Genomic DNA, 17,773 nt, shown 5'->3' with positions numbered 1-17,773 from the left:
GTTTAGGACTGTGATTAGACATATACCGAGGGTCTATTGAAGAGATTTGTAATAGATATCCAGTGACTGGTGGTGGTGGCGGTGGTAACCGTGAGCAGCAGCAGTATTGATATTGTTAGTAACATCTACCACTGTTATCCTGACTTGGGATAATAAGGGCTTAGACTAATATTCAGAGGATGGAAAAAAACAAGCGAATTTTAAAAAAGGCCAAAGAAAGAAAGCATAGTACCTGATGACTAGTTATACTTGCAAGTTGAGGGAAAAGAAGTCAAAGCTGATTTTCAGTTTGGTGAACAGAAGACAACTGACCATGCTCCAGACAGAAATAGTGAAGCTGGGAAGAGCTGTTATAGGGAAGATGGCAAGATCCGTGTTCCATGTGTTGTATGGGAAGGAAACAGGTATCCAGATAGAAATATTCCTCGGGTGATTGAAAATATGGGATCAGAACTCAGTGTGAGGATGGAGATAGACATAATACATCTGAGATTCAAATGCACGGAGGGGGACAGTGTAACTCTATACAGCTCTGAACTTCAGGCACGATACAGAACTCTATACAGAACTTCATACAGAGCTCTATACAATTCTATGGTGGCTCTGTTTGGGATTTCCCATGCCTACGAAATGATGGAGAAATAAGCACACTCCACCTTGTCTGCAAGGTAAGGGAGGGCCACAGAAACCAAAAGGAGGGAGAGACCCTCCCTCTCCAGTTGACAGAGTTGTGATCCCCAAAATGTGTGATGAACCTTTACTGCTTTTTTGTTTTCTCTGTCTTTCTGCCTGTTGGCTCCTAGTTCAGTCATGGAACTATATGGCAGGATGAGGGAATTATAGACTCAGATTTGTGCCTGGAGGACCAGAAAGCAGAGCCCCAGGGAACAGGAAAGTCACAGAGAGATGGCAGGGAGGGAGAATCTCAAGAAAGCTACTCCATAAAGTTGTTTATGGACACCTGGGTTCACTCAAGCTGTGCATGTACGGATGCAATCAGCGTACCAAAGAGTTTGAAAACTGAATCAACAGATAGATCGCTACCCACAGTGGTGCGTAGGCAGGACAAATCTGAATAACACTACAAAGGCTTTGAACCCTGAACTGCCATGGGAATCATGGCCCATGGAAGCAAAGCTGGTTGGAACCTTCAGACTGAACCTAACCATGCCAGTTACCTACTAAAACAAAAATATTAGTGTTTTCCATAAAATTTAAACAGGCCCAGAAGCTCATAATATTCAAAATGTCCGGGACACTATCCCATATTATTATTCAAGATACAAAGAAACAAAGAAAACCTCAATTCTAATGGGAAAAGACAATACCAATGCCAAGAAGACACAGATGTTGCAATTATCTAACAAATACTTTGAAGTAGTTATTATATAAATGTTTCAATAAGCAATGACAAACACTCTTGAAATGAATGGGAAAACAAAGCTTTCACAAAGAAGTAGGAGATGTATAGAAAAATCAAATAGAAACTGTAGAACTGAAAATACAATAAATAAAAATCTCACTGGATGAGCTCAAAAGCAAATTGAATATAAATTTGCATCTCAACTTGAGTGAGCTTGAATGATTAATAGAAATTATCCAGTCTGAACAACACAAAGAGATTTAAGAAAATATAAGCCAAGCCTAGGACCTCTGGGACAATATAAAAGGCCTAACATTTGTGTCATCGGAGTCTTAGAAGGAGAGAAAGAGTATGGTGCTTAAAAAAATATTTGAATAAATAATGACTGAAAATGTTTGGTTAAATATATAAATCTAAACTTCAGGGTAGCTCAATAAACATTAATCAGTACAAATCCAAAGAAATCGATGTCTACACACGTCGTAATCAAAGCATTGAAAACCGCTGAAAAAAACACACAAAAAAATCTTGAATGAATCCAGAGAAAAATGATGGATTATTTGTAGGGGAATAATGTTCAAATGACAATGGATTCCTCATCAGAAACCATGGAGACGAGAGTGGCAAAATATTGTTAAGTGCTAGCAGAAAAGAACTGGCAACTCAGAATTCTAGATCAGGAATGAAGGAGAAATAAAGATAGAACATGGAGGAGTTTTGGGGGATGATGGAACTGTTCCAGGTCCTGATTGCGGTAGCGGTTACACAAACATACACATGTGTTAAAAATTTGTAACACTGTAAATCAAGAAGTCAATTTTAGTGTATGACAATTAAAAAGAAAATTAATCCTGAAAAAAATGATAAGGGTACCTGGATGGCTCAGTTGGTTAAGCAACTGCCTTCGGCTCAGGTCATGATCTTGGGGGTCCTGGAATCGAACCCTGTATTGGGTTCCCCCCTGAGCAGAGCCCTGCTTTTCCCTCCCTGCTTCTCCCTCACTGTCCTCTCTCTCTCTCTCCCTCTCTCTCTCTAATAAATAAAATCTTAAAAAACAAAAAGAAAAAATGATAGATAAGAATCTAAAGTCAGAAAGTAAATGTATTAATAGATGCCTTGGTTTTAATGTACGGTTTCCCTCTCTCTACTCTATTTCCCTTCCTGGCCCTTCACTGAGTAAACTCAGCCAAAAGAGTGACATCACAGAGAATATCCAGTGAGGAGGAAAAATTACAGTTATTTTTATAATTGAGTAAGATAGCACTTCCCAAAACAATAAATTCCTTGTGACAATTCAGAAACCATATTCAGTTTTTCAAATCATTAAGATATCATTTGCATTACTACAAATGCAGTGACTGGATATGTGGCAGCAGTGGCTGGTGAGCCGTGAATGGCTTGTGAGAGGGACTTTACGGACCGGTAACCTGGACACGGGACAGTAGTAGAAGCTTTTGCACGTTACCCCCCACAGAAAGGTGGGAGTACCAAGGTCAGAGCTGCAAAGGGCAGAATGGCAGCAGGAGTGGGTTAGGGAGTGACTGCTAGTAGAATTCTATTTATGGAATCCGAGATTTTGATTAATACTCTACTGGACTAATCCATAGTCACTTTATGGTTCACAGCAGCATTTTTCAGACACTATTCTGGAAGACCTAGAGCTCAGTGTGGATGTCCAAGGAGTATTGCTGGTGAGGCTTTGAAGAGACCAAGTGGGTGGCCCATAGCCTCAACAATAGTATTGATTACAATATTTTGTTTCCGTGAAGATCTTTCTTGAAAACCGGGTAGTATTTCTAGAGGAGGAAAAAAAGTGTCGAATGGGTCATGTTCAACATTAGCCTCCATGAAAGCATTCAGCCAAAAGCAGGCACAGAAGCACAAGAACCACATTAGTGAATCTTAGTACGACTTCTAAGAAGAAAGTGTAAGGGACTTTTAGGAGCAGCTAACTTTTTCAGGAGGTTCAAGGACTGCTTTAAGAGAAGGTACTGAAATAGGAATAAAGAAAGAAAAAACGTACTGAGTGGGTCTATAGGAGAATGAGATATCCAGTGGTGAAAATCAGAGAGAAACATATAACACAGTTTTTAGATTTCTCCTCTGACTTGCATGCAAATGAGCCCACAGTGCAGTATTACCTTCTGGATTCTCAGCACAAGTAATTTCCAGCCACTTCCCTGAGGATGTGAGAGAGGTTAAAGAGACTGGGAAAAGAAAAACGGAGGGAGCAGATCATGACAACAAAAGAATAATATGGGCCCATCCAGGGGAGCAATTTAAAAATCACTAAAGAATACAAAGAAGAAGGCATGATGTGAGAACTCAAGAGAGGGAGAGGGTGTTTAAGCATTGCAGGATGACTGAACGGATGATATTTGTACAGCCGGAAACGAGAAGGCTGTAACCAGAGTCAGCCATGACATGACAAGGTGGGGTCTGGGCCAAATGAAAGTCAGTAGAATTTCAGACTTACCTCATTCTCGCAGGAATAGGCTCACGACAGCCTGCCGTCAGGCTAATAGTGCCACAGGACCACGTTCAGGCTGAGAGACTCCAACAAAACCAGGACTGTGAACTCTGAGTCTCACCTCTTCTAAATGCTTCAAAGAATGGGGGCTAGGTGTATAGCTGGGTGTAGGGGCAACATCGACTCACAAGGAGGAGTCCTTTGGTCTTGCTTTCAGCACAGGAGATAAAACATTATTTCAAGAATTGAAAAGTGAGAGGTTAGCAAAAAAAAAAAAAAAAAAAAAAAAAAAGGAGTTCTTTCTCGGCTCATGTTAACTTCTGGCAGGAGAAACAGCAAGGAGTGCCAGAGAAGAACATTGACTATTTGAGGACAGACTGCTATAGATTACTTCCATCTCTAGCAAAAATCCATTCAGCAAGTCAAAAGAGAACGTGTTTGCAGGATTATAAAATTTTGAAAACTTCTAAAGCTCCTTTTCCAAGACCTACCGCTTAAAGAGGATTTGTACTTAGGTTTACTTTTTTTCTTTGTTTATTTTTCAATATAAGTTTTCTGAACCTAGTGATTTTGCCTTGTGGTCTAGCAGGGCAATATATGTTTTGGCAATTTTAGAAAGCGTGTTCTATTTATTTTCCCAATCAAACCAAAAAGCCCCTTAGGAGCCATTGTCGTCTCTTGGTTAAATATGTTTTCATTCATACGCTTCTTTAAAAGGTTTATTATTTACAAATAGACAGTAATGACTTCATCTGAGCTAATCCAGTTCATCATGTCATTATGTATTTAGGGCATGTCCTGCATTTAGAAAAATCCCTATGAGAACCCTGTACAGAGTGCCAAGAGCCACGGTAGCATCCATTAAATTTCCTGATTGCAGTGTTACATGCATTTTTTTTTTTTTTTTCCCAGCAAGGACTAGCAATTCACTTCTTGCTCCAGGAATATTCAAGCAAAAACAATTCAAATACCTCGTCTTGAGGACTTTACTGTACCATTCAGAACTTGTCTGCCACTGGACAAGTACCAATAGATGTTTTTGGTCATTAAAGGAGTAACAAGGGAGACTACGATACATATTTGTCACTACCAAAGTAACTATCAGCTAATTAGTACAGGCTAATGAATGAGGTACCCCACTTTCAGGGTCCCAGGCCAAAAGAAAATATTAGGAATTGGGCAATGCCCAGTTCCATTTATAAGAGGTTCTTTAAGTTTTATTTCTTTCATTATAAAGTAAAAAAAAAAAATTGCTCCATTTTTTATTAAAGAAAATTGGTACTGCTTATTGAACTTTTTTCTTGTACCTGAAGGAAGGAGGTTTGATCAAATATTTATTGTATTGGCTAGATTTTCCTTATATGCATCTAGCCAAGATCATCATTCTGTGGCAGATAAAATCTAAGGCAAACTCAGAGAAATGGTTATGAACCCCTTTGAAGGCAACCACTGAACAAACACACAGATCTGTGGCAATAAATGATGTGTCCCCATTCAGGGCTGATGCGGACCTTCCAGCCCTGGCCCAATGGGAATCCCAGGTTCTCCTTAGGATCTGGTTGCTTTGTTGTCCTCCATGTCTTGCTTTGTGACACCTTTCCTTAAAAGATATGTCACATCCTCCCAAGATCTGTTGAATTTAGTGCATTGTTGTTGGCCCTTTCAAATTAATGAACTGAGGGAGAAAACAGAAAATGGAGAGATCTTAACATTCAACCTGAAGTCTGCTTAGGAGACAAAAGCTGATGAACACAACTCTCGAGAGAATGCCGTGAAGGAGGGAGTCATAGTGAAACTTCCCAAGACAAAGGTGGCAGTGAGTTATCTGAACAGACTCCGGGCTGGCAGAGCGGAAGTGAGGTGGAGGTGCTCTCAGCTCTCAGGTCCCGACCAAACTCTTCAAAGCTACCCCAACATTGCATTTCAGTGCATATTGTGAATAATAACATCAAGGGGCCGTGAGCAAGTATGAGGCTCCGGAGGACTAGAGATGCCTAATTTTCCATTTGCTACATTTTTCTTTTGTTCCAGACAATTCCAGACTCCATTCCCAATTTTTTTTCTCTCTATGTGCAAAAACTAAGGCTTTGTGCACTCTGTTGCTATGGAAACAGGAGAGAGAGAAACAGTTTATGTATTTCAAAAGCTGTCAGCCTATATGCTGTGGATTTTGATAACCTACACACAAGCCACCTTTTCTCTCGTCCCAAAGCCCGACACCATAATGTTTATTTTTTTATACCTATGTATGTTGCTTGGGAAAACTAAGGATCTAGTTATTTAGCTTTGCTGCAATTCATTTTATACTTAATTTAATGTCCAGGGGAAAGAGAGAGGCTTTGGTGACGCAGTTAGAGAAATATGAAACTGTTCTTAATAAATGCTTACTAAATCAGAATGAAGACAGAGTTAGCAGGCATCACAACTCAATCTATTGACAAAATAAAAAAGATTGAAGTTCTATTAATTTTAAAACAGATCTGAATGTTGCCTGGCTTATATTTCATAGAAATGTAATGTCTGCTATGCCCTCTTCAGCTCTCTAATAAAAGAGCTATTTTGAAATTACAAAATACACTGTGTTCTCCCCCAGAGAACCCAATTCAATAGCTTATTGATTTTTCCTGGCATCCTTAGTCTGGTGTGAAGGGGTTTCTGGACTCCTAGACCTGGAAGGAGGGAGTTTGTTTATAATTGATTCAGATTCTGTACAGCAGAGCACTCCCCCCTCAACCAACGCATAGTCTTTATAATCGTCCAGCCCATTAAGTGCTCGCTTCCTTCTATTCTCAGTAGCTTTCCAGCACATCCTAATATTTTCAAGAAAATGACTGCCATTGTAAGGTCATTTTTATCAAGTTTAGATGATGCAGTTAAGTGGACCAGGAAAAATTCATAAGAACTTCAGCCTTCATGTCTAAAGCACACTCCAGTAGCTAAAGGATCTGTCAAGCTCTCGGCTGTAAGGCCTGCTCTCCCAGTCCTTATAACTAGATGAGTCACTTGAGCCTGAAAATCAGGTGTTCTCTGTTGTGTTTTTTTTTTTCCTTCCATGAAGACGTACTAGCAACAATTGATCTAAGTGTGCGTAAAGGATAAGTGAAGGACGAATGAGAAAATAATGAACAGTTGCTCCCCATTGTCTTCTTGTCTTTTCTTCTTTTACAAAAAAGAAATGTCCTTTATCTCAAAAAAAAAAAAAAACCCACAAAACCCTCAAGTTCAAAATCTGCTCGTCACAATGTGAGTTTCAGGGTTGTATTAGCTTAGTTTCCTTGTCTTAAGTGTCATTTACCCAGTAGTCGAGAATGGTTACAGAAGGATTAGGATTCTCCCAAGCAAATTATTTTGTTATTCTTGATACTCATAGGTATATAGCCCATTTTCCTCCAAGGAACTGAAAGCATTCAATTGACCTTATCTCATAAATACTTACCCTGCTCCTGAGAGGTGATGCATTTTAAATTTCTATTCAATTGCTGGGGGCAAATAAAACCCAGAGATATCAACTAGCCTCATCGAGGCAGTCGACAAGAATATCCATGATATTTTACAGATTAAATGGAGAAAAAAATCTGGCTGATTGAATCTTAGGTATGCAGATTATAATAATTTCCATCAATTTGGAAGAAGGTTTCTATGAAGTATGAAAGAATTCCATTTCAGTGGCCCGGTCCTGCTCACAGATTATGTCAGTTACTTGGATAAGAATATCGAATGCATAATTATCAAATTTTCAAGGGATATATGCCGTAAGGAATAGAAAATATATTGTACAGTAGAATCAGATTTCAAAAAGATACTAACATCTTGAAACAATAGCTAAAGCCAACAAAATTTAGTAGAAATGCAAGTGCCTGATCTCAGACTTAAAAAAAAAAAAAAAGTAACAGCTGTGAAAGAACAGCTTGGGAAAGATGTGAATATTATTTTTATAGATTTTTATAACAATAACACTAATATGAGCTTGCCATGTATTGTGTCTGATAAAAGAACACACACGGCCTTTGGCTGCATTCATATAATTATGTATTCTGAACGAAGAGAGTGCTGTTTGGCTATAGTCTAGCTGGTCAGACATTTTCCTACAAGCTCACCTCTCTGACCTTAAGAATAACCTACACCTCTTGATACAAAATCTCCTGGGGAAGAGATGAGACAAACTAAAGTTTATTCCGGAGAAGAATGCGGAAGGCTTTAAACTCTATCCCAGGATGAACATCAGACAGTCCTAGTGATACTGAGCCTGGAGAAAGACCAAGGGAAAACATGGTAGTTCTCTTCATTATTTCTTCAGAGGTGAAATTAGGACTGACGTTTTGAAGTTACAGAGGCGAGATTTTCATGTAATATAACTTCTTTTTTTTTTTTTTTTTTTAACAATCTGGGTAGTCTAAACAGGAAATGTCCTGCCTCTATGGGTGGTGAGTTCTCTTGGCTAGATCCAATTTTCAGATGGGTAATTAAATGAGTTTGCTTTTGAGGTCCCTTCTAAATCTGGATTTATAACTCTGATTCTAGGACTTGCCCAGGGACACACAATATGGTTCTCCCTGGCCACAAATAATAAAATATATAATGGGCTAATATATTAAAACATATAATCCATAATGCATCTGGACAGTTGAAAGTCTGGAGCTTTAAGTTTAGTACTTAGTATGTGTAACAAGAGATTTTATTGAATTCTTCACTTCTAAAAAGGATTTAACTCTGCATTTACCACGAGAGGGAGGTCTTCGTACCTATAACTTTGATGCCACTGCATGCTTGAAAATGGTTAAAATGGTCAATTTTGTTTTGTATATTTTCATCACAATAAAAAATTCAAAGAAAAGAAAAACCCAGTTATTCTCACTCTGAGTAACCAGATTCATCCCCCATGGCAGGGTCAATAATTTGGCCAACATATTCCAAGGAAAATTATCATCCTAAAGACCTGGTGACCACTTCCTCCTAGGTCTTCCCCTATTTTGTCCTAGACTACGTCGCTTCTGAGAGTATTCATGGACACAGGGACATTATATGCAGGTGCACTGAGGGTGTACTTCAGTGAAGGAGAAAAGATTAGAATCTAGCTTTGAAGTGCAGACTGTTGCATACCAGCTGTGATAAAATAAAATCTACCATTTACCTATGGGAAAGAAGTGAGGTTACAGAGTAGTGAGGTTGGGAGACGAGTACTCACAATGAGCTGAGACTGTTGTTCAATCAATTGCTATGTCTTGGAAAGTATGGCGAGTCTCCCTTTGATAGTACATGATGGCATACTTTGTTATACATAAAATGCATCTGGCGGAGATTATTTCATATTCAGATTTACTGGCCCCATATAGTGATTCTTTTTTTTTTTTTTTAAAGATTTTATTTATTTATTCAACAGAGAGAGAGACAGCCAGCGAGAGAGGGAACACAAGCAGGGGGAGTGGGAGAGGAAGAAGCAGGCTCATAGCGGAGGAGCCTGATGTGGGGCTCGATCCCATAATGCTGGGATCACGCCCTGAGCCGAAGGCAGACGCTTAACCGCTGTGCCACCCAGGCACCCCCCCATCTAGTAATTCTGATCCAGTAGATCTTGGGTTGGGGACATGAAATTTTTAAAAAGAAATCGAGATGTTAATGAAGAAGATTGCTGAAGAATACATTTTTGAGAAGTATTAACCTAAAGTATAGCTAATCCTTCTCCAATTTCCTTCTCCCAGAAGCCCTTTTTGTTTTTAAAAATCATTGAGGACACCAAGCACTTTTGTCCGTGGGAGTTGTATCTATCACTATTTACTGAATTAGCAATGAATACCGAGAAATTTTTAAAGCTATTTACTTATGCATATAAAATAACAATAATATACAACTATAGGATATAGTCAATTAATGAATTCAATTAATGAATTAATTTGAAAATCAATATTTTCCAAAACAAAGTGAGATTGACCTTGTTTCTCATTTTTGCACATTCCAGCGTCCAGCTTTGCAGAAGACCTTTGAATTCTCACAACACATCTGCATTCCATTTGACGCAATATGTTGCTTTGGTTGAAACATATGAAGAAAATTTGGCCTCAAATAAACATGTAACCGGACATGAGAAGAGTATTTTGATAACCTTTTCATATATTCATGGATATTGCTCTTTGACATTACATGGAAACACAACAAGTTGCTGCTTCTTAAAGGTTAGTTGCAATGGGGACTCTGAAACCACGTTAATTAACCTTTTGTACTCTGTTACCTTAAACTTCATTAATCTCTCTTGCACTTTGTGTGGACCTTTTACCCATGCATAGCATTTATTATTTGTAAAATCTAATTTTTTCGTTATATAAGCCTTCCAAATGTTGATTCATTTTTATTACGTAACATCAAACAATCGTATTGCACTTGCTAATTTCACCACTAGCCTCATCAGGAAGGCACAGTGTTTTTGGGAAGCTGCAACGTTCATGATGGTGGATAAAATTTTTCCACAATTGTAATTATTACATGAAAGCATGCACTTCATAGCCTGCAACAAATACTATAAGTTGTTTTCCTTGAAGACACAAACTCACTTCGTTCATTTGGGAAAATGAATGCCAAATACATAAGTCTGGCAACCATAGTGTCTGTCAGTCATTCTTTGAAATGTGAAAAAAAAAAAAAAAAGTATTCCATGAGAAGGGTGGCTAGTTCACCTTGCAACTCAAACAAAAACTATACCCATGCCAGTACGAATAACAGTACAGTCTCTTTTGCCTGGCTTTTCAGGCATCGTGAAAGAAACAAGTAGAGGTCCAAAAAATAAAAATAAAAAAATTAAAACCCCACAAAACCAACTATACCCATGCTTTTTCTTGAGGCAGCCATGGTATTTTAGTATGTAATAAAGATATTTTTTCACATTTCTCATTTCATGACACAAATATTCAACAGATGTGCATTCTTTTATTTCTATTTTATTTTATTTTTTTCATCATGATAAGTGTACTCTAACCCCATCCCCCCCCACCTCCCCTCTAGTAACCATCAGTTTGTTCTGTAGAGTTAAGAGCCTGTTTCTTTGTTTGCCTCTCTTTCTCTCGTTTTCCTTTGCTCATTTATTTCATTTCTTAAATTCCATATATGAGTGAGATGATATGGTACTTGTCTTTCTCTGACTTATTTTGCTTAGCATTATCTCTCTACTGCTATCAGTGTTGTTGTAAATGGCAAGATTTCATTCTTTTCTTTGGCTGAATAATATTCCAGTGTGTGTGTGTGTGTGTGTGTGTGTGTGTGTGTGTGTCTGTCTGTCTGTCTGTCTGTGTATACATACATATACACTACATTTTCTTTATCCATTCATCTGTTGATGGACACTTGGGCTGCTTCCATAGTTTGTCTATTGTAAATAATGCTACAACAAAGATAGGAGTTCATATATCCCTTTCAATTAGTGTTTTTGTATTTTTCTGGTAAATACCCAGTAGTATAATTCCTGGACCATAGGGTAGTTCTACTTTTAATTTTTTGAGGAATTCCATACTCCAAACCTCCATGTTTTCCACAGCAGCTACACCAATTTGCATTCCAACCAACAGTGCACAAGAGTTCCTTTTTCTCCACATCTTCACCCACACTTGTTTCTTGTGTTTTTTATTTTAGCCATTCTGAGAGGTGTGAGGTGATATCTCCTTGTGGTTTTGATTTGCATTTCCCCAAGGATGAATGATGTTGAGCATCTTTTCATGGGTCTGTTGGACATCTGTATGTCTTCTCTGGATAAATGTTTGTTCATTTCTTCTGTCCATTGTTTGATTGGATTATCCATTTTTTGGGTGTTGAGTTGTATAATATCTTCTTCCATTCAGTAGGTTGCCTTTTAGTTTTATTGATTGTTTCCTTCACTGTGCAGAAGCTTTTTATTTTAATGTAGTCCCAATAGTTTATTTTTGCTTTTCTTCGTCTTATCTCAGGAGACATATCTAGGAAAATGTTGCTTCAGCCAATGTCAGAGAGATTATTGCCTGTGCTCTCTTCAAGGATTTTTATGGTTTCAGGTCTCACATTTGGGTCTTCAATCTATTTTGAGTTTATTTTTGTGTATGGTGAAAGAAAGTGATCCAATTTTATTCTTTTCCGTGTTTCTGTCCAGTTTTCCCAACACCTTTTGTTAAAGAGAATGTCTTTTTCTCATGGATATTCTTTCCTCCTTTGTCAAAGATTAGTTGACCATATAATTGTGGATTTAAACAGATGTGTATTCATAGGTTGAGATTTAATAAAATTACTAATATATATATATATATATTTAACCTTAAGTGTGTGGTAGTGAATATAATAACTAGTACTTTTGGTCAACAGTGCTGATCTACCATTAAGGTGACAGCAATTCTTCCCACCATTCCTTTCGGTGAGGTGAGACTATACCTCTGGACTGTGAATTTCACAAAGGTCTCTTAGTTTTGTTTTGTTTTTTCCCCTCCCCACTTAGGTGGGACAGGATGAATAGAATTGCCTGGAGTTGAGTATTTCCCCTCCCCCAGGTCAGTTAGGCTCTGATAAAACTCATGCAAATTAGGACCCATTAACTAGTTTCCCCTAAGGGCAGGCCTTTTTAAAAAGAACAGTCAGGGCACCTGGATGGCTCAGTGGGTGGGGTGTCTGCCTTTCGCTTTGGTCATGATCCCAGGATTCTGGGATCCAGCCCCATGTTGGGTGTGGGGCTCCCTGGTCGGCAGGAAGTCTGCTTTTCCCTCTCCCTCTGTCTCTCCCCTGGCTTGTGCTCTCTCTCCCTCTCATTCACTCTCTTTCTCAAATAAATAAATAATAATAATAAATCTTAAAACAAAACAAAACAGAATCTGAGATGATCTACCAGCAGAAACAGCGTATGGAAAGTTATCAAGCTTGTGCTTGCTGGACAGACACTACCAATCTCTTCCCACCATTCTTGGGTTTTAGTTATCATCAAGTAGGAAATACCTGTTTTATAAACACCTATTTTTAAATTTTCCTCATTCTCACTTTATCTTTGTCTGTTTGAATAAACTTAACCATATCCATTGCTCTGGCTTTGCAGATGATCTTTCACTTTACCCCAGTCACTGCCAACTTATCCAGTCATGTAAAAAATACAGACACATTTATGTGTCTGTTCACCATAACCTAGAGGAGAGGCTATGTCACGACACATTGAAAGAAAAGACATACCATATCAAGCTCTGCGTGACTCCCAAGAATCACATATTTACTTAGAAATATTAGAGAGTAATGTTTATGCGAATCTGCTCCCATCATTAGAGGCACCTAGCCAACACATAAATGTCCATATTCTTTTTAAATATTTCATACCCGGGGCACCTGGGTGGCTCAGTTGATTAAGCATCTGCCTTTGGCTCAGGTCAAAATCCTGGAGTCCTGGGATCAAGCCCCACATTCAGCTCCCTGCTCAGTGAGGGGTCTGCTTCTCCCTCTGCCCCTCACCCTGTTCGTTCATTCTCTCTCACTCTCTCTCTCCCTCTCAAACAAATAAATAAAATCTTTAAAGTAAATAAGTAAATACTTCCTACCCATTCTGCAAGTAAAATTGTTTGCCTTCCCATATATTCTGACATTGAAGTATATCCGTTTTATAAGGAGACTAGTAGTATTCAGATATAATTGCCATTTATTCAGTTACCTATGACATACTCATGCGCATTCCATCCCGGTTTCCCCCTTTCCCATTTTACAAGTCCTTTGAGATTTTTCACGTCTAGTGACTCCCACTGTGACTTTATTGACAAATCTTTTCTCATGTGTTCTTTCTATCAACCGTCAGAGGAAGAAACTGAAGCTCAGAGAAGTTGAGGGACTGGCCCTTAGTCAAGTGGTTTTAGCCTGAGTTTTAACCCAAGCCATGCAACATCAAATCCAGGGAAATATGAGAACAGAACCAAAAAGAATAGTACATAGAATTCTAAATACTAGGTATGCCCTAATCTGTTTGAACTGTATAGTATAGTCAGAATAGGCTGGTTGCATTTATCCAGTCAAGCTGCTTTGGTATATCCACTAAACCCCCTATCTTTTTTTTTTTTTTTTTTAAGATTTTATTTATTTATGTGACAGAGAGACAGCCAGCGAGAGAGGGAACACAATAGGGGGAGTGGGAAAGGAAGAAGCAGGCTCCTAGCGGAGGAGCCTGATGTGGGGCTCGATCCCGGAACGCCGGGATCACACCCTGAGCCGAAGGCAGACACTTAACGACTGTACTACCCAGGCGCCCAAAACCCCCTATCTTGAAATAAGAAAGCACCTATGAGTTGATCTGAGCTAGCCCTCTCTCAGCTATTAGAGGTTTTCTTTTCCTTCCAAACAGCAATGAATTACCATTAAAATATGTATGAATGGTATAGAGAAAGCATGTAGTACAAATGCTTCCATTGCCTTTTGTGTAATTTATCATGGTGTTCTTTTCCATCGAGCCCTGAGGTTGCTTCAATATTCTTCTCAACACAGGACTCCAAGCACCACTACCAACTGATCACTGTTAACAATTCAAGATGAAAGCAATTTTCTTCTCTGGTTTAAAGTAAGTCTTCATCACTGTAAACAACTGAAGCACTATTTCTGCTTTTAGAGAGATTTACATATTAAAAGATCACATTCGTGATCTGTGTATGTTTAAGGTCACGGAGATGCTCATTATCATAAAGGAAGTAGTCTGACACCGTGTAAGAGGTCGTTCAATACATACACAGCCTGGGTAAATGTTCCATTACCAAACAGCAGCTGTGCCCTCTTATCAGAACTTCAATGCAGCCACTTGCCACTTGTTTTCCTTCTATGCCCTTCAGTAAGGGAAGGAAGGTGAAAGTCAGAACTGTATACCACGGGGATCCAAAGAAAATGAGTCATCCACACCTGAGCTCTATGAGCTCCAGCCCAGACATCCTCTCCTGCTCACTCATCCGCCCTTGCCCGCATACTCAAAAGAGAAAAGGACAGAGTGGAAGTCTTGGATGAGCTCTCCAGAAGAAATCCTTTAGCAATACTAACTGGACTCTTAATCAACCGACAAATTCCCTCAGTCTTTTCAGAAAAGTTAGTCAAGGTCTGAAGATCGACCTCTCATAAAAATCCAGGAGATTACTCACTGCAGCACAATAAGGAGAATCAGCATTTCCTGGTAGGCAGCAGGGAACGGTATAACCCAACAGCTGTGCACGAACATTGACGCTCTCCCATGGGTGTTCTCAAGCCTCCGTCAGGACAGTGATAAGGGAAATGTGTAGCTTCTGATGGCTCAGGTGAGTTGGTCAAAACCAAAAAATCACACTTCAAAGGGTTGTCTGCATTAAGAAAAACACAACAAAGGAGGAGATGAGAGAGAGGGCGGCCCTACGCCACCAACTGTATCATGGAAGCCCTTCTTATCATTCTGCTCCAGTCCCTGTGATTATGAGGAGGGAGTGAAAGCATCCACTAATCAGGGCAGTGTGGTGTGCTATTCACAAGCTCATAACTGGCAGTAAAACAGAAAGGCCCGTGTCTGCTGTGCTGAGTAATTTCCACACCGAGGCCCTGAGCAGAGATGTCGTGTCATTTGTAACATCTGCCTTGGCACCAGGAGCCAAAGTAAGCTAGTTAGGGACTTTCATTGCTTCTTTCTCCCTCCTCTTATGACACGTCTAAAGGACTCAGGGTTATTTATAAAGAAAACTAGTCTGAGCTCTTCAGAGAATTGTCAGTTTGGTGCAGGTGAGACGGAAGAGTGTACTGAGGGCTAGGGAGACACACTGACCTGTTATTTACCCAGAAAAGAAGGGATGATAGCCTCAGGTATGGATGGAGAAGCTTTCAAGTATCAGAGCAGAAACAGGGAGATGGGGGAGGGGGGATGGTCTTCATAACTGCGTAGGAGGGAAGACTCAGTCTTCATGCCTCATTAGTTTTCTGACTCCTCACAATTTCTTGGATAGTGAGAATGGACAATTTATTTTTTTTCATATGAGAAATGGTGGAACCCAATACCAACTGCTAACTGCCAGTGTACTTGGCTTTTAACTGTAATCTTAACCTTTTCTAATTATCCTAAAACCTAGGTCCTAGACCACCTCTTCTCTTAATATGCATACAAATTACCTGGAGCTCTTGTTAGAATGAGGATTCTGATTCTGAAGTTCTGGGTAGGACTGTCTACAGCTTCCAGGTCATACCTATGCTGGTGGTCTGCCCCTCACCCCCCTCCGGAGCAAAGTACTGCATAACACCTTTCTGGACCATGGCAGGGTTTCTTTAAAAGCCTTTAGGTGTTTTCCCCTTGTTACTATGACTTCTCTTTTAAAAAAGAAAAAAAAAAAAAAGAGGGTCTCAAGCGCATAAAAACAACATCTTACCAAAAGCCAGTCTCATTCGTCAAATGGATGGGAGAAACAAAACTATAAAAGAGGACTCCACCCAGGTTTAAATGGGTATGGATGGTCACTTTCTGATGAGTTTGAGGGTAAAGTAAATCTGTATTAGATGTAGGCCCAAGCCATACACCTGTGCAACAAATTGCATGTCTAGAGAGCCCAGAGAAATTGGAAAGTAGAAATACGGAAGCTCTTAACAATTAGGCACTTAAGGGGTATGTCCAAGTAACACAAGGAAAATCAAAGCCTTTAGCCAGTCTACCTAAAAATTAAAGTTTAGTCCCAGGGACTTTTCATTATAGCTTCTCTTGGCTTTGAACCATATCATGATTACCGACTCTCAACTGATGGTTTCTTCGGTATAAAGTCCTGAAGTAGGAGCTATGGGACATACAACCCATGAAGAAGACATGGAATATGACCTCAAGAAGCCTGCTGAAAGGCTGGGCAATGGAGCACCTAATAGACATTTTTCATTTGACATATTTCCATTATTACCCCACAAAGTGCTCACAGGGCAGTTATTGCTTCAGGAGTTCCTAAAAGGCTGGCTTCATATAATAGCCAATGCTATATTAAAGGTTTGCTGCACCAGGATTGCCAAATAGTAAAAATTTTAATCACATTTTTACCAAATGATCCCACACTGAAATGCTTTTCAACTTTTCCATTACCCTTTCTATATCCCAAATACGACGTGTTAATCGTGCATGGGTTCTGCCTCATAGCTTCCCTGAGCAGTTCATCAGTATTTCTCTTTCCATTTTACAGATGGGAGGACTGGGCAGGGAGAAGTTAAGTGACTGCCCCGAGCAAGAGCTGGAATCAGCGCCTGCGCTCGGGCCCTCTACTCTCATCCTTAACCACTGAGACATCCTGGCTCTGTCACCCTGACTTCCTGCACACACCAGGCCTGCCAACCACTTTAACAGCCAGTGACAGACGAATCATTATGAGCTGCTATGTAGGGAAAAGAAAATATAAGCCAGATTCTCATCCTATATAACTCTAGGGGAACTTTAAATTGCCAGATGTCAATCTGGAACCTTTCCTGAGCGCTAAGCTCTCATGCACAGGTGGGAAAGCATAATTCCCTGCAGAGGGTTGGGCTTTAGGATATACTCAAGGCAGACCTCAAGTCCAGAACACAGGAATGGCACCTGGCTCTCCATGGCTTGAAAGTGGCCCTTTGCTAAATGTCTTTTAACCTTTCCAGACTCCAAATCTCATCTCCTGAGAGGCTCTCTCTGGCTCATCTGCCTGTGAGTCAGAGCCTTGTGTTGGAAATATAATGGGCTTTGTTACTGTCAGACTTGGATTTGTATCTTGTCCCTACCCCTCATTAACTGTGTGACATTGGACAAGCTATTGGACCTTCCTGGACCCCACTATCCTCATGTTTCAACATTTAAAGCTTCTGGAAGCATTTTCACAGCGATACCGTGAGGGTTAAATATGACGACGTAACTGATACGTTGCTGACACATAACAGACAGTGAGTGCCCTAGTCTCTTGTTCTTTGTTAATATTCGTGGAAAAAATATCTTGGAAATATTTGATAAAGAGAAATAATGCTAATATATTAAT

At 39.5% G+C, this 17,773-nt stretch overlaps 2 long non-coding RNA genes across 2 annotated transcripts in view; one reads left to right on the top strand and one right to left on the bottom strand.

The window, feature by feature from the left end:
• LOC125283363 (uncharacterized) overlaps positions 1-4,068 on the bottom strand; it is a 34,867-nt gene extending 30,799 nt beyond the window's left edge. Inside the window, exon 1 of the long non-coding RNA XR_007191135.2 lies at positions 3,840-4,068. This is a non-coding gene — a long non-coding RNA (uncharacterized LOC125283363). The remainder of the gene's footprint in view (positions 1-3,839) is intronic.
• LOC123000351 (uncharacterized) overlaps positions 1-15,743 on the top strand; it is a 75,221-nt gene extending 59,478 nt beyond the window's left edge. Inside the window, exons 9-10 of the long non-coding RNA XR_006408306.3 lie at positions 9,790-10,003; positions 14,289-15,743. This is a non-coding gene — a long non-coding RNA (uncharacterized LOC123000351). The remainder of the gene's footprint in view (positions 1-9,789; positions 10,004-14,288) is intronic.
• The last annotated feature ends 2,030 nt before the right edge of the window (positions 15,744-17,773 follow it).

The sequence above is a fragment of the Ursus arctos genome, unplaced genomic scaffold, assembly GCF_023065955.2.
Source record: "Ursus arctos isolate Adak ecotype North America unplaced genomic scaffold, UrsArc2.0 scaffold_37, whole genome shotgun sequence".
NCBI lineage: Eukaryota > Metazoa > Chordata > Mammalia > Carnivora > Ursidae > Ursus > Ursus arctos.
Note: the sequence above shows the minus strand (reverse complement) of the source record. Positions and strands in the feature narration are given on the sequence as shown.